At 40.9% G+C, this 26,019-nt stretch overlaps 1 protein-coding gene across 2 annotated transcripts in view; it reads right to left on the bottom strand.

Moving 5' to 3' along the window:
• Positions 1-26,019, bottom strand: part of TH (tyrosine hydroxylase) — a 568,946-nt gene that overhangs the window by 146,697 nt on the left and 396,230 nt on the right. The window lies entirely within an intron of this gene.

Genomic DNA, 26,019 nt, shown 5'->3' with positions numbered 1-26,019 from the left:
CCCTACGAAGTTTGTTGCTGCGATATTTGGCATGTGCGCAGGACACTGCTTCCTTGACATGGACTTGTACAGGAGTGGGGAGCGCCAACCTGAAATGGAAGTCGAGATTGAAATACGATAAGTGGATCTATAATTCTGATTCGATTGATGACGTTTGTTATTATGGCTCGGACTTGTCCTCTGACATGAACACATAATGTTCTATGACCTCTATACGCATACAGCTCTTATTACTTCCCTTGATGTCCACAAGCCAATTGTCTATCTTTACTATCTAAAAAATGCGACTAAAGAGCTATTTAAGAAAACAGTTGCAAAACAACCCCAGAGAATCGTATTTCCAACTAAGAAATGTCATCTTTAATGCAAGCCAAACACTAATCCTCTGAGTTATTCCTTTTCAAGCCATCTGAAAGCAGCATGTTCTTATGCTTACACTAGTTAACGCAGTAGCCTGAAATCCTACCAGATTTTGTGACCAAATCCAGAATTACCACAACGGATGTACTACAGCTGGCAACATCATGTTGCTAGCAGAGAACAGTGGGCCTTATTTATGAGGATGTTGCTCACTAAAACATCTATGGGCATCAGGGGGATACTACAAGGCTGGTGTGATAGTGTACAGACAAACCTTCTTCGCTGTTTGCTTGTAAACCTATTCTAGCCCTATCACAACCCTAGGAATAGCTTTCTTATTTGCTATTGATGGAGCAAGGTGGAGAAACAAAATTTTGTGTACCCTTGCAAATTCATACTTCCATAATCATAATCTGAATTAACTGAGTGACGCATGAAACTAATCAACTTAGAATAAAATTTGCACCTACACAAAGACACGTGGCAAATTAACATTGCTTATGTTGCAATCATAAATAACGAATCCTTTGATTTTGTCATGTCCTAAACTAATGATCAGCTTTAATATAACGGAATGCAGAACAAATGTGCTTTTGTTTACGTATTATTGTGGCAAAATGCGAGGATAAGTGAGTATTTTACGCTTAAATGTGGCTGTTTGCTAGGTAAATACTAATAGGGAAAACCTTAGAAAGGGGGGCAGTAAACAGAAAGGTTAAATTACTTAAAATTAATGTTTGTTTGTGTTTGTTTCTATAACAGTTCCCATTTTTGACACGTGAGGCCTAAAAGAAAATGGAGTCACTCGATTATTGTGGTCACATGGAAGTACGAATGCGAGCTGCTTTTGCCTGGAGTGACTACAGTTCAAGGACGGAGTGGCCTGGAAGTATAGATGGCTGCCAAAATGATGAGCACAATGGTTCAGAATGTGGGAACACATAGCAAAGTTGCGAGTGGAGAACAGGACTAGGCCGGACTTGGACCAAAACAAAGACCCATTAGAAATTTGCCGACGGAAGGAAAAGTAATATTGTGATGACGAGATGATACTCATCCACCACAAAATTGTCCAATCAGAACTCGAATTTAGGCTGAAAGTTACACTTTTAGATAGATAGATCTAGTGAAAAAGGTATAAAAAGTGATGATTTTACTGAGGAAAAAACTTCTCTTCGATTTCCTCCAGAGATGCTGCTGGAATGCTGATTTTCCTGAGATGTAAGACTGACAATTTTTTCTATTTCTTTTGACAGGAAGATGCACTTTAAGTGAGGGTTTAGTTAGGGAAGCTAGGAGAATAAATGATTATTTGTGAACAATCTGTCTTTTGCTAATATTTGACTTATAAAATAAAATGAAAATGTCTATTTCAGAGTTTCCTTGAATAAATTAATCTAACTGTTTGAATTTAAAATTCCTATTCTTTAAATTGTTTGTTTTTTCATTTTTAAATAAATAAATAAAGTGAATAAACTTTGGACATGCTAAATTTTGCTCTTAATAAAAATTAGATAAATGGAGAATTAAGCTGGTCTTGAGTTTTCCTACGCCTGATTTTTTACTAGCAGATCCATTGATCTCAGTGGTGGCGTGTCTAAATAAATGTTTTGCTAAATGAAAACCATGGTGAACTTACTTAAACTGCAGGTGTAAATAGTATAAATATTTAGTTTTAGTTTAGACACTCCACTAAGATACAGCAGCTCTTCTTTTGAATTTCACCGATCCATGAAGTAGGTTGTAAGTGTTTATGAGTGACTCCCGGTGTTATGGGCCCCACTGCGCGGAGAAACGCTGCATCAGTAATTAGCTTGGTAGCAGAGCATTGGTTGCTATAAAATTAGCTTGGATTATGTATAAAGTGTTATATAGAGTTTGATGTACAGAATTATGACTAACATCTGTTGAGTTCGTATTATGTTATATGTAGTCCTGAAAAGGCTTCAGAGTATTGTGTGAAACTGGTTACTCTGTATGCAGGCAGAGGAAGTGTGAAAAGTGAAGTTGCACATCACATAGTCTGTTTCAAAAAGTAGTATTGTCGTATACTGCGGTGGTATCGTCGCATACCACTGTTTAGGGACACTATGGGCCCCATTACGATATCAGGCGGATTGCCTCCGCCAGGGTGGCGGTGGCCACCGCCACCCAGGCGGAGGCAATCCGCCCGACAACCACTCTCGTGTTCCCCTCCACCTGATTAGGATGGCGGAGGGGACAGCGGCGGACGGAAAGACCGTCCGCCACTTTACCCCCGCGGTCGGCTTGCCACCGAGGCGGTAATAGATTAATATGGTGGCGGTGTCCAATGGACACCGCCAGCCAAATTACAATGGCAAAAAGCAGAGGCCTTTCCGCGGCGGCAATGCCACCATGGAAAGGCATGCGGTGATTGCTGCGGGGGCCCCCTGCAGGGCCCCCAGGTTGGCGCCACTGTCTGGGAGGCACATAGGTACCCCCCTACATTTGGATATGCAAAGCGGCAGGCACCGCGCGGTGCCAGCCGCTTTGCATATGCAAATGCAAAACAGCATTTTTTACATTGTGGCGGGCGGTGCAGAGTGCACCGCCCGCCACAATGCAAAAACTACAGGATGTGCCCGCCACTGTGGCGGGCACATCCTAATTCCCCCCACGGGACCCCCGCCCTTATGGCGGGCGGTCCCGTTCTACGATAGGGTGGCGGGCGGACAATGTCCGCCCGTCATCCTAATGGGGCCCTATGTGTGAAAGGATAAATGCATAGCGAGGACAGCCCATAAAATCTTGGCTTTCGAGTACAGGAATCATTGCGTTTCCTGATTTAAAACTTACTGCTGAGAGAGTAACAGAGGTTAACCCGAGCTTGTGAAAAGGGTAAAGTCAGAGGCAAGCGCTGCTTTATCGGCGAATGTAAAATTCTGTGGTAGAGAAGAGGTAAGCGCTGTCTACCGAAAATACAGAATACTCGTATAATTGAGAAAATCTATGACTTTGTTTAGCGAAACAGACAAATGGAGTTGTTTTGTGTAAGTTAACTGACCGATTCAGTTGAATATCTTGTAAATACCGCTTCTCGAAAAATCCTGTAAAGGAGGGGTCAGTCGGCGCTGCACAAGCCGGAGCGCTGGTGACGTCAAATGTGCCGCACTGGGATTGGTCCTCGTGACCAAAACAGAGTAAGAGCTGATAGGTTCATCACAAAAAGCAGCGATACTATCGGTTGAGCACTAAGGAGACGTAATTGGTATGTTAGTGTAAACCGCGCTGTGATAGGTTGGTGTTACGGAACAGCAATCAGGAAGTGTGCGATCTTTTGAAAAACAGGGAATTTACAGAAAAATTGATTACTATTACAGAGAAGAAAGAAAGAAACCTTCATGGTTTAAGAAATTGAAAAGTGTGTTTGTGAAGGACAAGGAGATAGTCACAAGAGAGGGAAAATTGCTTCCTCCGCCGAAAATGCCTGCTTCCTATATGTTGTCAAAATATGGTTACCATACATGTGTTTGGTTAGAGAATTGGGTGAGATATATCAAAAAGGATGGTGTATTAGCTTTTCCGGAAGGAGGATCTTTTGATGTGGCAGTTTTGAGAAATTTGAGAGAAAAGATGATGAATCTTGAACCAAGACCCAGACCGACTCAGTTTGAAGTTCTAGTGGAATGGGAAGATGAGATGCATGAACTAGAAAGTGAAAGATTGAGAGGGCATATCAGACCAAGGGGAAGATTTTGAAATATATGGGGAGAGACACATGAGAGCAGAATGCGTAGATGGAGAAATAATGATATGTGTGATGGCATTGTTCCGGTCAGATTAGTGGATGATTATGAAATGCAGAAATGCACAGAAAAGAAACAAAAGTATATAAACAGGAAGCGAAAGGTATGGAGACAGTGAATCAGAGGATGATGTATTGGAATAAATATTAAATAGGAGACCACCACCATATCAGCCAGGTTCTTTATGGACTACACCTAATGCTCCAACTGAAGATGAGAGAATTAATGAAACTCTAAAACTATTTTCTAATTTTAAAGATGTACCAGAAAGAGTAGAAGTGAGATATAATCCGAACACTCCAATGACAGAAACAAGACTTACTGGTACCCCCATGCAAATTAATGAATGAGAAAGTGTAAATAGAGCAGAAAAACGGGTAGAAGAGCAAGCCAGTACTGCTAAATATATACGAACTACAAATGCATTGACAGAAAAGATGCAGGAACTTACGAAAAACATGGAAGCAGTGACAGTTCCAGTAACGATAGGACCTGTGATTCCAGTGTTTGAAAATCAGAGAATAAAAGAACCAAGTTTGACAATTCCTTTACAACAGAGTTTGCAGAAAGTAAAAGAAAATAATTACCCAGATCTGTCAGAAATTAGACGGACAAATAGTGTAAATCCGCCAGATTTAATTTTTAATCAGAGCTTGCTATATAGGTATGCAACTGGAGCAGAATCTGACTCTGCTACACCTGAAAAGAGCATAGAGAAAATAGACTTAATACAAACCCCTGTAGGACCATCAGAAAAAGAATTAAGTGATTGGATTAAGACTTTGAAAATAAAAGAGCATGAACCTAAAGTACTGGATGTAGCAAGATTAAAAGTCGAAATGGAAGAATTAACTATTGTGGAACAGAAAGTCTAAAAACATACCAAGATGATGAACTTATGTTCATGTGTAAAAGCATTACATGGAAAGCAAAATCTGTACATGATCAATTGCAAGGGTTAGCAAATGAATTTGAAATAGAATTTGCAAAAAATAAAATGTTGCAGAAATCCTACAGAGTAGATTTTTCAGAAAAAACATTGAAAACATGAACACTGCAGGAAGGTTAACCCAAATAAAAGAATTAATTGTTTTGTTACGGAGATGGGGAGATGTGAATAAATGGAGAGTGAAATGGGCAAATAAGAGAGAGGAGACTAGCGATAAATCTACATTAACGTTTCCATTTTGAGAAAAAGAGACAGTTGCAAATGAGTTTCCTATGAGAGAAATACCAGTAGGAGGATATTTACATGTTCCATCGAGTAGACAGGATATTTTATCATTTACAAATGATTTCCCCAGATTGAGAGAGAAACCAGTAGAATGGTATCGACAGGTAGACCGATTTGTAAAGGTTTCAAAGGTATTATGGGTTGATTTGGATGGATTGTTTGACATAGTTGTGCCAGCAGACTTATGGACTGAATGTAAGATATCTATAAATTGGCCGGGAGAGAAATATCCTTGAGACAAAGTGACAGATGCCCCGTCACCTGAAGTAATGCGAAAATATGAACAAGTGATAGTGTTTTTGAAGAATAAAATCCCACCAAAAGAAACAGATTGGGTTAAAATAGATAGAACCACACAGGAACCGAAAGAATCTGTACATTCATTTTATGAAATATTATTATTGGTATTCAAACAATACAGTGGATATGAACAGATATGTCATTTTATATACCAATTCATATATGGATTAAGACCAGAAATCGGAGACATGATCAGACATAATATGATAGGATGGCAGTCAGGATCTGTGGATGATGTTTTGAGAAAAGCTAAGTATTGTAGTGAAGAATTTGATGCTAAACAGAAGAAATTAAACGAAAAAGCCATATGGGCACAAGTGAAGGTAGCCGAACACCAAGTAGCACAATTGGAAAATAAAAGTGCTGATGCAAACCAACGAAAAGTAAAAGGAAATTTCCCAAAAACAAAATTAGTGGGGAATATAGAAGAACTTAAGAAAAAGTTCCCTTGTCATAATTGCAGCAGGATAGGGCATTGGAAGAAAGAATGTAAGTATCCACCAAGGGTTAATCCGGACAATACATCATTGAATCCACAGGTGCAGCATGAGGTAATTCAACAACAACCACAACAGCAGCAGATAGTTACTCAGCAAAGTCAGGTGCCACAACTGCCACTTCCAAACAGTATAAATCAACAGAGATACAGTGCAGAGACAGGATTCAGCAGAGTCGAACAGGTAAACAGATCACCTAGAGTGAATGTGAGTTCACAGTATTGGTTGCGAGAAGAAGGCGGAAGTGAGTCGGATGAAAGTTTCTGACGGTGCCTGAGAGAGGGAGAAGAGTGTGTGCTTGGAGCCACTCTTGAGGTAGATCAGTCTGGTCCATTTGTAAACGGAAAAGTGAACGATGTAGAAATACCTTTCCTAGTGGACACTGGTGCTACCCGTTCTACTGTTAGATCAGTGGAAGTTCAAAATCTTCCTCTCTCGGGAGACTGCATCCAAGTTGTAGGTGTTGCCAATAGACAGATTAAAACTTCTTTGACACAACCAGTTGAAGTAGAAATTGGAAATTTCAAAGATATGCACCGATTTGTGGTGTGTGATAGTAGCCCCGTAAATCTGTTAGGACGAGACATTCTGTGTAAGATGAACTGTGCCATATACTGTTCACCAGATGGCATAAAATTGCAAACTCCAGATGAAGACAGACTGTATAAAATGACCATGTTAATGATTGAGGCAGAACAAAATAAATTATTTTCTGTGTTTGATCGAGAGAAGATACCAGAGGAATTGAAAGAGGTAGTGGCAGAAAAAGTATGGGATTTCACAGGAGAAGATATTGGGTTGATGAAAGATGTAGATCCTGTAAAAATCTCTGTAAAAGAAGGTGGGAGTTACCCGAACATTCCCCAGTATAAAATGACGACATAAATAATTGAAGGAATAACTCCAGTGATAAATAAAATGATTGAAAAAGGAATACTGAGAGAAATAGAGAGTAGTCCTTGTAATTCACCGATAATGGGAGTAAAAAAACCTAATGGAACATTCAGGATTGTACTAGACCTCAGAATGGTAAACAAAATGGTTGTTCCATGTTGTCCGATTGTACCAAATCCAGCAGTAATTTTATATCGAATTCCCCATGATGCAGAATGGTACACTGTGATCGATCTGTGTAATGCGTTCTTTACTGTTCCATTACATCCAGAAAGCTAGCCAATTTTTGCGTTCAGATTCGGGAGTCGAATTTTGGCATGGTGCCGAATTCCTCAAGGGTATACTGAAAGTCCATCTATCTTTAACCAGTTGCTAAAGAAATCATTAGAGAGTTTGAGCATGACTGGAGAGCCTGTATTGGTCCAATATATTGATGATCTCCTAGTGGCATCAAAGACAAAAGATGCATGTGTAACTGATACCATAGCATTGTTAAATCATTTGGCTGAAGAAGGACTTAAAGTGTCTCCATCTAAATTGCAATTTTGTCAGAAAGAAGTGCAGTACTTAGGTCATAAGATTGCTACAGGAATCAGACAAGTCACTGTAGAAAGAATTAAAATGATAGAGGGAATGCAACCACCAAAAACTAAAAGACAAGTAAGGTTGTTCTTGGAAATGGTGGGTTATTGTAGACAGTGGATTAGTGGATTCTCATTGATTGCAAAGCCATTGCAGAGATTAACCAAAGCAGATATCAGAGACCCTATAAGTTTGACCAAAACTGAAATGGAAGCATTTGAACAGCTGAAAACAAGCTTATGTGAAGCACCAGCTTTAGGGATGCCTGACTATGAGAAAATGTTCGAATTATACTGCAGTGAACGGGAAGGCTGTGCATTGTCGGTATTAATTCAGAGGCATGGAAAACTGAGAAAGCCTATTGCGTATTTCTCAACTGTTTTGAACCCTGTTGCAAAAGCGTTGCCAGGCTGTCTGAAAGCAGTAGCAGCTACAAGTGTCAATCTTGAGCAAAGTGAAGGAATAGTGATGTGATTTCCTGTGAGGGTGTATGTACCTCATTCTGTGGAGATTCTCCTCACTAGAACAAAAACACAGTATCTGACCAATAACAGGATGACCCGATACGAAAAGACAATTCTGGGAGCAGAAAATGTGTGAATGTAAATCCTTCCACATTATTGCTTGAAACCATGGAAACTGAAGTGAGAAATGAAGTTGATCACAAGTGCCTAGATGTTCTTGAATACTGCACCAAACCAAGACCAGACATCAGAGATGAGCCTTTGCCTAAACCAGACTATGTGATGTTTGTAGATGGTTCGTGTCTGAGAACAGATGAGGGTGCTCTGAGCGCAGCATACGCAGTCTGTACTGTAGCAGATGTACTGGAAGCTTCTTGTTTGAAAGGAATTAGTTCTGCTCAAATAGCGGAATTGATTGCTTTGATTTGAGCATGTGAGCTGGGAAAAGAGATCAAGGTAACCATAGTGACCGACAGTCAATAGGGTTTTGGAGTTATACATTATTGCGGACAACTGTGGTCCCAAAGATGTTATTTGACTTCTGCAGGATCCCCCATTTGGAATTCAGAATTTGTGAGAATGTTGCTGGATGCAATACAACTACCTGATAAACTTGCTGTTGTTAAATGTGCAGCTCACAAAAAGGGGGATGACTATATCACCCGAGGTAACAGGTATGTAGACTCAATTGCTAAATAATGTGCTAAAAATCTTGCGTCAATCAACAGGGACTGGGAGAAAGATCATGTTCCAAGTCTTTTAATGCTAACTAACGTAGTTGACACTTGGCAGGAAGTGAGACAAATGCAGAAAGAAGCTGATGAGGAAGAGAAAAATATCTGGTTAAAGGCAGGATGTAGACAAAGAGAGGAAGATGAAATTTGGGTTTACATAAATGAAAGACCAGTAATGCCCGATAGCATGATTTCAAACATGGCCCGAATGTACCATGGTTAAGCCCATATTGGGGGAGATGCCATGCTTCGCTTATTTAGAAAGACGTGGTACAATCCCAAGTTCAGGATGATTGCTGAGAGCCTGTGCCAGAGATGTTTGGTATGTCAGCAGTTTAATCCAAACAGGAAAACAATTGTGAGTTTGGGAACCATAGGACGGGAGGGAGGTCCATTTACACGAATACAGTTGGACTTTATTGAGCTCCGCCATGTAACAGACTCAGATATATTTTGGTGATCATTTGTCTATTCTCCCGATGGGTAGAAGCTTTCCCCACAAGAAAGAATGATGGGCTAACTGTTGCAAAATTACTTCTAAGGGAAATAATACTGAGGTTCGGTTTCCCAGTGACAATTGAAACTGATCGTGGCCCACATTTCCAAAACGAACTCATGCAAATGGTATGTGAAGCACTGGATATTCATCACAGACTACATTGTACTTACAGACTTGAAGCTTCAGGAGTGGTTGAGCAAGTAAATGGAACAAATAAGAACAGGATTGCAAAAACGTGCTTAGCAACATGACTTAAATGGCCTGATGCCCTGCTACTTGTTTTAATGACTTTAAGAAGCATACCTGACAGGAAAACTGGACTGCGTCCACATGAGATCCTAATGGGTAGGGTAATGAGACAAGCATTTGTACCAGTTGATAAATTGTTGACAATTAATGATGACATCATACTGGATTACTGCATAAACCTGTCTGACGTGGTCACTTCTGTGTTCCATCAGGTGGGAACTGAATCGAACATGAAAGAGAAAAATCCAGCTGATGCTCTAGTGCCTGGAGACTGGGTGCGAATAAAAGTACACTGTAGAAGAAACTGCTTGGTACCTCGTTGGCAGAGGCCAAGACAAGTTATATTAGTGAGCACCACTGCAGTTAAATGTGCCGTATTAAAAAGATGGGTGCACGCAAGTCACACAATCTGTGTGCCTGAACCTGAATATATAAACGAAGAAGGCGAAAGTACAACTGATTCTGACTCTGAAGGTGAACCAGAGAAAAATCCAGATATAGAAGATCGACAGGAACGTCGACATCTGGAAGTATCAGATACTAGCTCTGCATCTGAAGGAGAAGGAGAAACTCTTGAAGTACCGAATTCTGGAGATCAATCTGAAGATCGAGAATTGGTAAAGACTGACACCAGTAAGGAAACTGAGCAAGGAGAAGACAAAACTGGTGAAAAAGAAAATTCTGAAGGACAGACTGAAAGCTCTGAAAGCAGGAACGAAAATCCTGACACTAGAAAAGCGGAAACAGCTCACGAAGAGGATGAGATTCCAAGTACCAGCTATGGAAGTGTTCCTAACAGAGTGAAAGAACTGTCTAAAGGAAAAACTGACTCTGAAAAAGAGAAACACGCTGTAAAAATCATCATAAATGAAACTGTTGAAGATACCGAAAGTGAGACAGACGACAGTGGAGATGAAACTCCATTGAGAAAAAGTACAAGACAAGCATTTACAATGCAATGGTTTCGCCTTTTGAAAAGTTTGAGCTATTGGCACTGTAAATGACAAAATTTGTATTTATGTGTTGGTCTTCACAACAGATAAATAAATGGCATTGTCATTTACAATGCCAATAGTTTAATCTCTGGCAAATGCCACACAAAGACACACATACAGACACATACAGACACACACAGACCCACACACACCAACAGAGCCCCCCCAACACACACACACACAGAGCCACACACAAACCCACACACAGAGAGAGCCACACAAAGAGCCACACACACACGGAGCCACACACAGAGAGAGCCACACACAGAGAGAGCCACACACAGAGAGAGCCACACACAGAGAGAGCCACACACAGAGCCACACACACACACCCAGAGCCACACATGCCACGTATTTCAACGACCACTGATACATGATTAGATCTGGCTTTGCCGCATACGTAGTGCAAAATATGTCGATTTCAAAGGAGGATTGTAAAGTTCTTCCCTCGGACAATGTCTATCACCTACATCCGCAGCAGGGTCTGTGCTGATGTGGCCCATGACATTTAAACCAGGCTGACCTGTATGTAACTGATGCTCGTGAGGCCTCGGTCTTTCATATGTGTACTTTTACCAACAAACAAGAGAGTTCCTAACCAACTTCCATACGTCATATTTAAGTTGACATATGCGATCGTTACGACATGGCCTTTCACTCTCCATACTTGCAGAGCATACGGTGAAGGCACACTTATTGCAGTTGTATATTGCACGAACTCGACCCGTGGTTATTGGAGCGCTTACACGATCCCCAGTTACGTTAAACAAGGACACGTTCGTTTTTAGTTTCCCCTGAATCACGAAGTAGAGCCCACGCCGAGAATCGAACCTGGGTCCGACCCCAAGTTTCAAAGTCGGCAGCTTGGGTCTGGGTTAGACAACTACATTACTCAGTTGACCGTTCTATATTATTTTGATGTTTTTTCAACAAGTCTTAGTCGAGATGCCCCAGGGGAACATTGAAATAGAACGACTTCCGGGTGGTATAAACAGACCGGTGGTTCTAGAAGAGACCTTTAGGAGTTTATTTACAAGCTTGCGCCACCGGTACGTGACTGTTTTCCATATTATAAGCGGCGCACCAGTGACGCAAGGGGGTTGTAAATAAGCGCCTTAGATTCTGGTGACTACACGCGCATTTGTAACAAACACATACGCAACCATCTGAAAATCCGACACCTGCTCCTGCAATGCGACCGGCAACCATTTTTAGCGACTGCGTCACAGCCAGCGGGCGCTCGGAGCGCAGCCATTTCACGTTATAGTCCGGTAGATTAACCCAGTCGACTCTAGGTTGGGGTTTTCAGAGGTGCGCGACGTCGGAGTATCAAAACTAACTACGCGTTCCCGTTCCGGAAAGAGGAACGAGCCGTTCGTCAGCTATAAAGCTCCAGAGCTGTGCATGAAGAAGAGTCGAACAGATCTTTAGGAACCTCTTACAATAAGGAAATGTTATGTGATGTGTTTCCTATCCCCGCTAAAAACGCACAAACCCCTACAGCTGATCACTTTTACACAGAACGGCGAGTTTCTAGTGCGTGTAGGAAACTGTCAACCGCGCTGCACTTCACATTCTCATGTACACCACCACAGGACAACCTTCTAATTGTTACGTACCGCCCTGGTAGCGTCCGCCATACCGCAACATCTTTGCTTGTCGGCTGGTCTCCGCACCACGGGCTCGCTCCTCGCACCCTAATGGCGCCAATAGCTAGTCGGTTACGCAAAAGATATGCGAAGAGCTTACAGCTCGCATGCGCCGAGACGCAGAAGCAGCCTGGCCCCGTGCTCGAGAACTCCGGTCGTTGTAATGTCACGTGACGGGCAATGCTGCGGCTGGTTTCCATGGCAGCGGAAGGGACTGTACCTTTGCCTATAAACTGACATGAAGTTAGGAAGCTTGTTAATTCACACTACTTGGCGGAGAGGCCGAATTGAGAGGGGATGTAGCTTACGCAGGGCTTTAAAGTGCGTTGAAAAATCTGGGGGGGACGTCTCTCAAAGTGATGTGACCGATGTAATTAAGGGCGTAATCAGAGAGAAGCGGGAGGGGGCGGGAAAGGGGGAGGAGAGAGCTGACGACGGCCGGCCGGAGCAGAAGACGGGCACCAGGAACAAGCGCGGGAGAGAACGAGGGGGGCGGGAGAGTACACGAACGGCGGGAGGGGGGCGGGAGAGGACGAGGGAGGCGGGAGAGTACACGAACGGCGGGAGGGAGGCGGGAGAGGGGCAGCTAGGAACAAATAAGGAGACCCGTCCCGAGCAGCAAGGGAGGTGCCGGCAATGCCGGAACAGACTCGGGGGCGTTCCCGGCGTCGCGTGACGTCGGCAAAAGCCAAAGAATCTCGGGAACGCCCCCGTGTCTGGTCCGGCATTGATGGACAGGCCCCTCGTCCAATGGCTAGGCTCCATTTATGGAGCTAGCCAATGGGACGGGGGGCGTGTTCCAGAGTGCCTTACTGTACTCAATAGATTTCTCTGGAGGAGGAGCCTAACGGCTCCGTCCCCCAGCGAAACCTAAAAAAGGGCTTGGAGAGTGGAACATAACACCAGGGAGCCTAAGTCGAAAAGAATTTGCAAAGGAGATAATTAGCCTAGAGGAAATAATGGACTGAGATTCAAACTGGTTAGCAAAGAAAGAAAACAAGAAGAACAGGTTAATGAAATAACCAGTCAGAGAGAGGCATTGGGAAAGAAAATAGAAGTTGTTCAGAGGCCAAAATGAGTAAGAAGACCTAATCAGAAGTACAAATCACCTGAATGGACATACATTGTCCTACCTCCAATTGAAGAGGTGAATAGCAGTCAAGAAAACTTGAATTGCCCAAAGATGAATGGGAAAAGTTAGTAAAGGACTGAATCGCAAAAGAAAAGTGGTAATTGATCAAAGAAATAAAGGTAAAGATAGAACCTGAAATCCAGGAGAAAGGACACTGTAAGTGAAAAGTAAAAGTTGTAAGAGATACAAGGTCGAAGAAAATTTTGTTAGAAAAGAGAAAGATTGTAAGACACAAGGTCGAAGAAACCCTGTTAGAAACTTTTGCTGTCTAAAACAAAAAAAAATGGTTAATAACGAACATAAGACAAAGGGCCCGATGTAGGTAATTACATGTTACCACTTCTTAAATACCGAATGATACCGAATCGGTATTTAAGAAGTGGTAAAATAGAGGGGGGGTGTAGGTAACAGAGATTCGGTAAATACCGAATCGTTAAGATTCGGTATTTACAGATTCTGTAAATACCGATTCGGTAATGCCCATTGATTCCAATGGGCATTGACGCCCATAGGAATCAATGGGCATTACCGAATCGGTATTTACCGATTCGGTAAATTCTGATTTCAGCAAGGGTGCAGGGGGTGTCACTTCGACACCCTCTGGCACCCCAATTCCCGACTTGTGTGCCATGTGGCACACATACATGCCCTAAGGGCATGTCTGTGTGTCACATTGCACAGGTGTGCATGCACAGATGTGCATGCACACCTGAATTCGGTATTTTACCACCCAATAGGATTGGGTGGTAAAATACCGATTCTTAAGGGCCTGTGGCACTCTTAGGATTGCCACTTACATGTGGATTTACCGAATCTGTAAATATACCGATTCGGTATTTTACCGATTCTGTAAATTTACAGATTCTGTAAATTTACAGAATCGGTAAAATATAGGTCCCCTAAATCTGAAAACCCATTTACCGGTCGGTAACGGCCGAATTCGGCCGTTATCGGTCGGTAAATGGCACCTACATTGGGCCCAAAGTGTTCTATTTTTAGAAAATGGTATACATCCTTCCTAATTTGTACTGGATTACTAATATTGATATGGATAATATTAGCTATCAGTAGCGGTCGGCAGTAGGTGTTTCTATAGGGCGGTGACGTGGGCAGGAGGAGGGGCAGGGTGGGGGGAAAATAATGTATGGATTACGGAGTTTTACAGGTAAGTAAACATTTAAATACATAAAACGAATTTCGTTGCGCGCACTGCATCACATTTGGTGATGCAGTGTGCGCAACGAAATTCGTTTTATGTATTTAAATGTTTACTTACCTGTAAAACTCCGTAATCCATACATTATTTCCCCCCACCCTGCCCCTCCTCCTGCCCACGTCACCGCCCTGTAGAAACACCTACTGCCGACCGCTACTGTTAGCTATTGTTATTCCTTTTCAAGATAACTTAGTGAAGTTGAAGCATAATGAAAGTACAGGTGAGCAAGATATGGATCAAAGACTAAAAAGCAGCATGTATATAGGCCAGAATTACATCAAGATAGCTTAATTAGTGATTTTAAAAGAAATACATTTTCAAAATTGTTATCAGAATATGTCAGGATAATGGATGCTAGTGACTGCTATGTTTGTGTAAAGGTACCTAGATCTGTTTCCAAAGGGGTGCCATATCACCACCTTCCGCTTACATATGGAGTTACTTGTAGTGTGATTGCAAGCCTGTTTCACCAAACAGGAAAGCTAGAGTACCATTATTCGAATTCAGATGAGGTATTTGCGAAGTTGAAAATTGATAAAGCCTTAAATAAAAAGTAAGATGCTACAGTTATGGGAGAACATTTTTTAGAAATAGATGAATTAACAAACAATTATGCTTTTAAGAATAATTTGACATGTAAAATGAGAGTGGAAGTAAAAGCATTTTTAGATATGTTTGAAGAAAGGAGAATGGCTTATAAAATGTAAAGAAAAAGTAAAGCACGAGAAATCAAAATATTAGACATTTGATAATGAAAATCTTGATGAAAATAATGTGAATGTAGCTATAAACATAGGGATATATGATGTTACAACGCGGACTTTTACTCCGCATACCGTTACAACGCGGTTTTTACAACGCGGATACTGTAACAACGCATGTATTTACAACGCATTTTTTTACAACGCAGGTACCTTTACAACGCAGACCATTACAACGTAAGTATTGGTAAGTATATGTTAATATTAATAATATAATAGTAACTTAATTTTAAAAATATAATTTAATGTAATTTTAAATAATTTAATTTCCGTTAATTATTTTAAATTTAAATTAATATTACTTTATTTTTACCATGTACCCCTGTACCCCAGAAACTGAAAACTGACCCTAAACCCCAAAAATAAATTAAAGTAATTTTATGAAATATAATTTAAATTAATTATTGAAAATTAAAAAAAATATAACTTTATTTTTACCCTGTACCCCTGTACCCCAAAAACTCAAAACTGACCCTCAACCCCAAAAATAATGCAATGTAATTTAATTTAATTTATTTACTATTAAATAATTTAATTTAAAATTAAATTTAATTTATTTTTACCCTGTACCCCAAAAACTGAAAACTGACCCTGAACCCTAAAAATACCCCTTTACCCAAAAACTAAAAACTGACCCTGAACCCTAAAAATACCCCTTTACCCAAAAACTGAAAACTGACCCTGAACCCTAAAAATACCCCTTTACCCAAAAACTAAAAACTGACCCAGAACCCTAAAAATACCCCTTTACCCAAAAACTGAAAACTGACCCTGAACCCTAAAAATACCCCTTTACCCAAAAACTAAAAACTGACCCTGAACCCTAAAAATACCCCTTTACCCAAAAACTGAAAACTTACCCTGAACCCTAAAAATACCCCTTTACCCAAAAACTGAAAACTGACCCTGAACCCTAAAAATACCCCTTTACCCAAAAACTGAAAACTGACCCTGAACCCTAAAAATACCCCTTTACCCAAAAACTGAAAACTGACCCTGAACCCTAAAAATACCCCTTTACCCAAAAACTGAAAACTGACCCTGAACCCTAAAAATACCCCTTTACCCAAAAACTAAAAACTGACCCTGAACCCTAAAAATACCCCTTTACCCAAAAACTAAAAACTGACCCTGAACCCTAAAAATACCCCTTTACCCAAAAACTGAAAACTGACCCTGAACCCTAAAAATACCCCTTTACCCAAAAACTGAAAACTGACCCTGAACCCTAAAAATACCCCTTTACCCAAAAACTGAAAACTGACCCTGAACCCTAAAAATACCCCTTTACCCAAAAACTGAAAACTGACCCTGAACACTAAAAATACCCCTTTACCCTAAAACCCAAAACTGACCCTAACCCCTAAAAATACCCCTTTACCCCAAACATATAACATTTAAAAAATAACTATATACTTACCAATACTTACGTTGTAATGGTATGCGTTGTAAAGGTACCTGCGTTGTAAAAAAATGCGTTGTAAAAACATGAGTTGTAACAGTATCCGCGTTGTAATGGATGCGTTGTAACAGTAGTGCGTTGTAAAAAATGCGTTGTAACAGGTGCACACCTAAACATAGACACTCCATTGTTAGGGAAATTCTGTATTAGGAGAGACAATACCATGTATGACAATTACTTTGTGGGAGCAAGTCAATGTAAAGACACTTACAGAATTCAAGGGGGTTGGGGTTTAAAGAGGAAAAGATCCAGTTTTCTCTGGCATCTATTTAATTTGTGGAAGCAAAGCTTATTATAGGTTACCTGACCACTGGTACTGGACTTTTTATGTGGGTTTGGTCTTTCCTAAAATCTTTCATGTAGACAGAGGTACTAACGGAATACCTGAGATAGGTAAACCTTTAAGTCGTAGAAAAAGAGAGAGTGTGATAGAAATAATAGGTGATATCTTTGGAGCACTGATACCAGCAGTGGGAATATCTTTCAATGCAAATCGAATTTGAAGATTGTCAACGATAGTAGATCGTTTGTCAACAGACACAGCAGGTGGATTCTTAATGGTAAACACCAAAATGATTCCTATGAGGACTATGGTAATGCAAAATCGTCTTGCTCTTGATATAATTTTAGCAAAAGAAGGAGGAGTTTGTGGAATTGTGAAGGTACAGCATTGCTACACCTACATACCTGATAAAAGTCAAAACATTGAAATGTATATTACAAATATTGCAGACTTGCATAGAGAAATTGAACCACTGGATGTTGATGGTATTCTTGAGCGACTTGGAAGACGTTTTACAGCAGTTAAACATTGGTTTCAAGAAAGAGGTAGTTCTATTATAGGCAAAATACTAATTCCAAGAACAGTAATAGTATTAGTAGTTTTTATGATAAGATTATGTTGCATATACAGGAAGCAAAGGAATATTAGAAAGTCATTGAAGAAGATGATTCTAGAGAAACCAGAAAGAGAAAGAGAAAAAGGTGATATAGAAATGGAGGAATTCAGAGAAAAAGTCTTTAAAGAAACTAGAGAAAAAAATACTAGAGTATAAACCTGTACTAATCTGAAGAATTTGAAACATGTTTTGATAAATTTTGGGAAATATTTGGTGATAAATCACCAAAGGGGGGAGTTGATGGAGCAAGGTGGAGAAACAAAATGTTGTGTACCCTTGCAAATTCATATTTCCATAATCATAATCTGAATTAACTGAGTGACGCATGAAACTAATCAATTTAGAATAAAGGTTGCACCTACACAAAGACAAGTGGGAAATTACCAATGCTTATGTTGCAATCATAAATAATTAATCCTGTGATATTGTCATGTCCTAAACTAATGAGCAGCTTTAAGATAACGGAATGCAGCATAAATGTGCTTTTGTTTATGTATTATTGTGGCAAAACGCGAGGAAAAGTGAGTTTATTACGCTTAAATGTAGCTGTTTGCTAGTTAATTACAAATAGGGAAAACCTTAGAAAGGGGGGCAGTAAACAGAAGGGTTAAATTACTTAAAATTAATGTTTGTTTGTGTTTGTTTCTATGATAGTTCCCACTTTTGACTCGTGAGGCCTAAAAGAAAATGGAGTCACTCGATTATTGTGGTCACAAAGGAAGTACGCATGCGCGAGCAAAAGTTCGAGTTTGAGTGCGAGCTGCTTGTGCCTGGAATGACTATGGTTCAAAGACGGAGTGGCCTGAAAGTATAGATGACTGCCAAAATGATGAGCACAATGTTTTCGAACGTGGGAACACATAGCAAAGTTGCGAGTGGAGAACAGGACTAGGCCGGACTTGGACCAAAACAAAGACCCATTAGAAATTTGCCGACGGAAGGAAAAGTAATATTGTGATGACGAGATAATGCTCATCCACCCCAAAATTATCCAATCAGAACTTAAATTTAGGCTGAAAGTTAAACTTTTAGATAGATAGAGCTGGTGAAAAAGGTATAAAAAGTGCTGATTTTACGGAGGAAAAAACTTCTCTTCGATTTCCCCTGGAGATACTGCTGGAATGCTGATTTTCCTGAGATGTAAGACTCTGACAAATTTTTCTATTTCTTTTGACAGTGAGATGCACTTTAAGTGAGGGTTTAGTTAGGGAAGCTAGGAAAATAAATGATTATTTGGGAACTATCTGTCTTTTGCTAATATTTGACTTATAAAATAAAATGAAAATGTCTATTTCAGAGTTTCCTTGAATAAATGAATCTAACTGTTCAAATTTAAAATTCTTATTTTTTTAAATTGTTTTTTTAAAATAAAGAAATAAATAAAGTGAATAAACTTTAGACATGCTAAAATTTGCTCTTAATAAAAATTAGATAAATGGAGAATTAAGCTGGTCTTGAGTTTTTCTACTCCTGAGTTTTTTACTAGCAGATCCATTAATCTCAGTGGTGGCGTGTCTAAATAAATGTTTTGCTAAATAAACACCATAGTGAACTTTCTTAAACTGCAGGTGTAAATAGTATAAATATTTAGTTTTAGTTTAGACACTCCACTATGATACAGCAGCTCTCCTTTGAATTTCACCGATCCATGAAGTAGGATGCAAGTGTTTATGAGTAACTCGCGGTGTTATGGACCCCACTGACGAGTAAGTTGTATGAATTTGTACTTCAGGGAAAGGTGACATGGTTTTAGAAATTATTTCCGGAGAAACGCTGCATCACTATCAGTAATAAATCTTGCAGAACTCAAGTGTTATCAAGGATGTGACTACCCTTGATAAGCCTTGTTTGTTATTTTGCCACCAAAGTTCTTCCAATGTCCCACAAATATTGAGGTGGTATCACTACTCTGATAGAGGAACTGAATGGAAGTTTTGATTCATAATACCATTTTTTCCTTTTTAGGTCTAGCCTGATGGTAGCGTGCATGTGCTGCTGTTGCTAAGTAACCTATTGGATTCTAAAAAAGTTTTTTTTAAAATCCTAATGACAGTTCTCTAACCCACCATTACTTACCCCTTGTTGGCATCATTATAACTCTTCTTTAGTGCATTCAATTCAGCACAGCGTGCCAGGTGACAGTGGCTACATCATTTCCCTTTTTTCGTGTGGCACATGGACGAAGTACAAATTGATTACTCTTAGTGTCCATCCGCTGCTCGCGGTATGATTACTTCTTTTTTTTAATCCATTTTATATATAGTACAAACTCGACCAGAACCAAAGGTATTGGAACACTTTACATTAGCACCAGTTATATTATCTTCTAATTAGATAGGGGAGAGAGAACCTAGGATCCATTCAGCTTCCATATTAGTTATCAAGTAATCAGGAGAGAATGGATCAGTTGTCCAGTTTTTACCAGGGTCTTTGACACTCCACTCGACTCCACTCGACTATACAACACTTCACTCTATGCCGCTCCTACAACACTCTACTCTGTGACACTCTACTCTTTGGCACTCCAATCTATAACACTCCTCTCTTTGACACTGCACTCTCTACTCTGTAATACTCCAGTCTCAGCCACTCAAATCTGTGATACTCCACTCTGCTATACAACACTCCACTGTATGCCACTCTGCTCCACTCTTTGGCACTTCACTCTACGACACTCTAATCCACTCTACGTCACTCTGTTCCATTCCATGACACTTGACTGTATGTCTGCCCACTCCACATCATTCTATAGCATTTCATTTTATAACACACTACTCCACTCCATGACACTCTATGCCACTCCACTCTATGGCACACTACGGCACTCAAACCACTCCACTCTACACTAGTCCAATCTACAACTCTCCACTCCACTCAATAACACTACACTTCCCTCTACGACACTCCACTCTGACACTCCATTATATGACACTCTACAACACTCTACTCCACTCAACACCACTCCACTATACTCCACTCCACTCTATTACACTATAGTCCACTCCACTCCATGACACTCTACTCCACTCTACAGCATTCCACTGTACAACACTCTACTTCACTCTACGCTACTCCACTCTACAACACTCTATGCCACTCCACTCTACTCCACTTTATGCCTCTCTATGACACTTCGCTGTTTGCCACTCCATTTCCCTCTATGATAATCTACTCCACTCTATGACTCTCAACGACACTCCACTGTTTATAGTCGCTGCTGGGCCAAATTCTCAGAAAATAGTATGTAGGGGTCAACGCCCTTCTTAAGAAGTGATTGGCCAACCTGAGCCAACTGAGAAACCTCCGTCCCATCTCCCTGCTTCCCTACACTGCCCAATTGATAGAGAAAAGTGGTCCTAGACGTTAATTCAAAATATACAGTGTGGTTATAAATCAGATCAATTATTCATTTCATTTTTGATCGCCATCTGATTAGATCTGTGATGGTAGATATTAATCAAAACAAAGAACATACATTAGCCCAAGGTTTTTGTTGTTACAAGTAAACCACACCTGAAACAGAAAACTTTGTCTAACCCAGTCCGGGAGACTGTATGATTTAATGCATACTTAGATAGACAGCATAATAAACTTTTTCAAACTAGAAAAACACAGCTATTTACATAAAGGTGGCATTGTCAAAATGACGTGCATAGAGAAAAGAAATCTAACGCATAATGGATTTAGTTTGTTATTTATGCATTTATAACTATATGTACTACTCCATCTCCATAATGTAGTATTTTAACAACCGTTTTTCTTTATGTAACTTAATTTAATCTGTTGTCCAGATTTGGATTTAGACATATTTTAACCTTTCACTTGTATTTCATTTAGTAAATTGTTCAGTAATAATGTCACCGTATCTTCAACTTTTTCCCTTTCCTAAATCTTACAAACTGTCCTCTCTGTGGTTACTTTGACTGATCACTAAAAACGGCGAATATTCAGGTGGCTTTTACAATAGTAGCGTGTTATTTTATAATGCACATTAGCAGCGTATTGTTTTATAATACACATTGTTAGGATGCATCATGGATATGAGTGCATGTGGATTTGACCGCTTTGATTTGTTTTCGAGTGATGCCCTCGGGGTTGCCAGGCAGGGACGCATTGTAATGACGTTGCACAAGCAGCTCCGTGGACGGCCGTGTTGCTAGGTTATTTGAGCAACAGTGCGCACGCCACTACCGCATTCCTTCACGTGGACTAGGTTGCAGATGCAGCGTGTGTGAAGGGAGCAAGTTGTATGGCTCCTGCTCCTTTGCCGAAAACCAAGGTATGTTGAAAACGATCCCCCACCCGAAATTTTTAACTGCTGGACTTGCTTAATTAGCTACGGCTGTATCCGTTTTCATTGGGACTGACGGGAGCTTGTATATCTTTATCCTTTTTAGTTACATCTTTACAAGCTTTGGGATTTCGATTTTGAAATTGAACGTGGGTGAGTCAAATACACAGAGTTGAAATGAAATGAATAATTGATCTGATTTATAACTACACTGTATATTTTGAATTAACGTCTAGGACCACTTTTCTCTATAATACTCGATACCCAGGTCCTGTGACTTTCATTGGGTTACCCCCTGTTTATGACATTTGATAGAGAAGGCCATCAACAAGCAACTCATACACCAACTTGAATTACAGCCCCTATTACACAACACTCTGTCAGGATTCAGAACATCAATAGATAGCACTGTAACAGCACTCATCGCAACCACCTACAACATCCAGATCATCCTATACTGAGGAGAAACAGCAGCCCTCATCTTCCTCCACCTCTCCGCTGTATTCGACGCAGTCTCTAACAACACACTCATCAGAAGTCTTCATGAGAACGGAATACAAAGACCCGTCTTAAACTGTATCTGCACCTTACTCGCAGGACGAACCCAAAGTCTCAGACTATTACCCTTCACATTGGAGTCCAGGAACCTGATCTGCAGAGTCTGTCAGGGGTCATGTCTCAGCCCGACCCTGTTCAAAGTTTACATGACACCGTTCACCAACATCATCCAATCCCAAGACATCACCATCATCTCCTACGCCGATGACACCCAACTCATTCTTTTCCTGAAACCACCACCAGAACCAACTTTACCAACATGACTATGGTAGCAGGGTGGATGAGAAAGAACTGCTTGAAACTTAATTTTCAATCCAATCCAAAAATTCTTTATTTCGGCCATTTGAGACCTTAAAAGGTTCATTAAAAAACATTAAAACATTTAAAACACATCTACTTCCAATAAAACCATGACATAATACATTTCAAAGGTAGTTCGTTTCCCTGGAGGGGCTGCGAGGACGATTTCATTACAGTTCATATCACTTTTCAGTCTTTTAGTATTTTTCCCCTTATCTGCCACATGGCCATTAAAACTTAGCAACTGCAAAGACTATGTGGGGCAGGATACTTGTCTTCAGTATTCTGGTTGAATGTGAATAATTTCTTATGCCCAAGTTCCTACACAATGGCACTAGCCAGTATTTCCTCAGTCTAGTGTAGGCTGGGCAAAAAAACAGAACGTGAATTTCTTCCTCATTATAGTTGTTGCACCCAGGACAGATTTTATCATCCCGCATTGTCCATTTGCAGGTGAGCGTTTTCAAGGGCAGGGTACTTAGCCTCCATTGGATTAACAATTTCCTTGCTAAAATAGGATATATGATGTCCATAAAACCTTCAAAATGATAGGAATTTGGGGAATTCAGGAATTGTTCGGTCAGGGTGCCAATGTTGGGTGCACACACAAGAGAGAGTAGACTTTTCTCCTTGAATATTTCAACCAGCCTTTTGCGAGGGGCCCTTTGGCAGCCTCTTTCAGGAACCTCCCATAACTCAGGGAGTCCCAGATGATGTAATTCTCTCTTGATAAAGGCCAACCACGGGATTCTGTTACGCTGGTTGAGATTCATAACATGCTTGAGGTCTTCCCTGTAATGTGCAAGTTCGCCGGTGGACCAGAGCCTGTGCCAGAACCTCAGTGGTTTAAGTTCCAATTTGTTCCTTATTGAAGGGAGCCCCAGAGCCATCCTTAGGGTAGCAAGGGTGTGCCTTGGGGAACAACCAAAAGGCGTCTGAGAAAGTTGTTTTCTACTCTGACAAGTTCTGTCCCGACTTTGTGGCCCCACAGCTCACTACCATAGGATGCGGCCGCTTTAGCTTGGGTTTTATATATCTCCACAGCTGGACTGATGGGTTTAAAGGTTGATGTATTTGCGACCTTCAAGATTGCCCCCGACAATTGGGACAGCTTTAACCAGGATCTAGCTATCTGAGGGCCCCATGATAAGTTCTCGTGTAGAGTTACCCCCAGATACTGGAATGTTTTTACCCTTTCCAGCCTTGCAGAGCCCAGTGTTGGATTAGGCCTAGTTGTGAAGTAGGGGTTAAATATAATTTTCACAAGATGGAAGTATCGATCTTCGGAAACAAGCCCTCCACATGGGACACCACCTGGCGGCCGACAGAGCTAGGACCCACACGAACACCCACACACCATGCCAGAAATCTGGGGATCATCATAGACCACAAGCTCAACATGATGGCACAAGTCAACACAGTGAGCATTTCCTGCTCCACAACTTTTATATACTATGAAAGATCTTGAAATGACAGCCACACCACACCAGACGAACCGTCACACAAGCACTCATTACAAGTAGACTTGACTATGGCAACGCACTCTACATTGGAATCTCCAAGCAGCTCTTACAGAGGCTTCAGACCATCCAGAATGACAGAGCAAGACTAATACTCAACCTCCAATTGCACACCTACATCTCAACCCCCCTCAGAGAAGTCCACTGATTCCCCATTCACAGATGCAGCCAATTCAAAATATTCATGCACACATACAAAGCTTTGCACAATACTAAACCAGCATACCTAACAGCGGCATACACTTTCACCAGCCCATCAGGCACCTTTGCTCTGCCACACACTCACTCGTACACACACCCCTGCATAAAAAAAAGAGCAGGAGATTGCTCTGACTCATTCATTGCACCCAAATCATGGAACTGCCTCCTACAACAGATCAAAGCCTCCTCCTCGCTTCTTGAGTTCCTCTAGAAGCTGAAGATCTGTCTCTTTGAATAACTCAGCGGGCCACATGCCTACACACCTTCTTAAGCACCTGAAAACCCTCACAGGTCATTAGTGCGCTATTCAAAGCGTCATAGCATAACAAAGCTCAACAGTGTACCAAAAGCCTACCATATATAGAATAGCAATGCCTTAATCTCACCCTGAATAAGACTTATTCAGCTTTCACAATAAAATGTTTATTGATTGCATATTTAACCTTCTAACTCTGTTACAAGAGTGCCACGTCTTTTTCAGATGCAGCAGACATTCTTTTCCGGATCTCGGTTGGTTTTCTAACAAAGCTCAATTTTCCATTGGATTTTTTCTTCTGCTAAGCGAAGACTGCCTTTTTATGTTTTCAAATACAGTAATGAGGTTGCTCACTAAGCCCTGTTAGTGGGAAAAGAGTTAATCAATATCCTTCTTCTGGGTGCTCCTAAGCACTGTATCTTTCAGCAAAGAGGTGATGAGCTTCCACCTTGGTCCAAGTTTTCCCTTACAACTGATTTCAAAAACCAAATTCTAGCTGGTGGTGTATGGCTCAAGGCCCACCCTACACTCAGAGCCATTGACTTTAGGTTGTGGCCAAATGCCATGCCCTGTGAAAACAGCCCATTGGGACAGCCAATGTCCTGTCTCCTGTGCGGGCACAAGGTGTACCTGAAGCCTCACATTATGCAGGTTGCCCAGTAAGGCATACAGGGGCATATTACCAAGCCCCTATTGCCACCTCAACGTCACTTTTTGTGACTTTGTGGTGGCAATAGGGTCAGCGCCCTATTATCAAGGCAGCGTTGAACCACATACCGTGGCTAAAAGCCATGATAAGTGGCTTAACGCTGCCTTGGTAATAGTGCCCTTTCACTTTAAACTTAGCGTGAAAGGGGCGTGCAGTGGGTGTTGAGAAGGGCATTCCACAGCAACACCCATTCACATTGACGCTACCACATAATAACAAGAGAGGCAAGAATAGGTGGCAGCGCCGAACTTAAGACCAGGAAAATTCCAGTCTTAAGGTGGGGAAACAAGGAGAAATGCTTAATTTCTCCTCGTTTTTGCTTTTCCATGTGTGCTGCCTTGTGCAGCACACATGGAAAAATCAAAATGCCAAAGTTTGTTTTATACAGGAACGGTGTCCCTACCTGTAAATAAAAAAACCTTTCTTTAAAATGCTATTTTGTAACTTACATGTGTGTTGCATGAAGCAGCATATATGTAAGTTACTAAAT

Source organism: Lissotriton vulgaris, chromosome 2_1, assembly GCF_964263255.1.
Source record: "Lissotriton vulgaris chromosome 2_1, aLisVul1.2, whole genome shotgun sequence".
Classification (NCBI taxonomy): domain Eukaryota; kingdom Metazoa; phylum Chordata; class Amphibia; order Caudata; family Salamandridae; genus Lissotriton; species Lissotriton vulgaris.
Note: the sequence above shows the minus strand (reverse complement) of the source record. Positions and strands in the feature narration are given on the sequence as shown.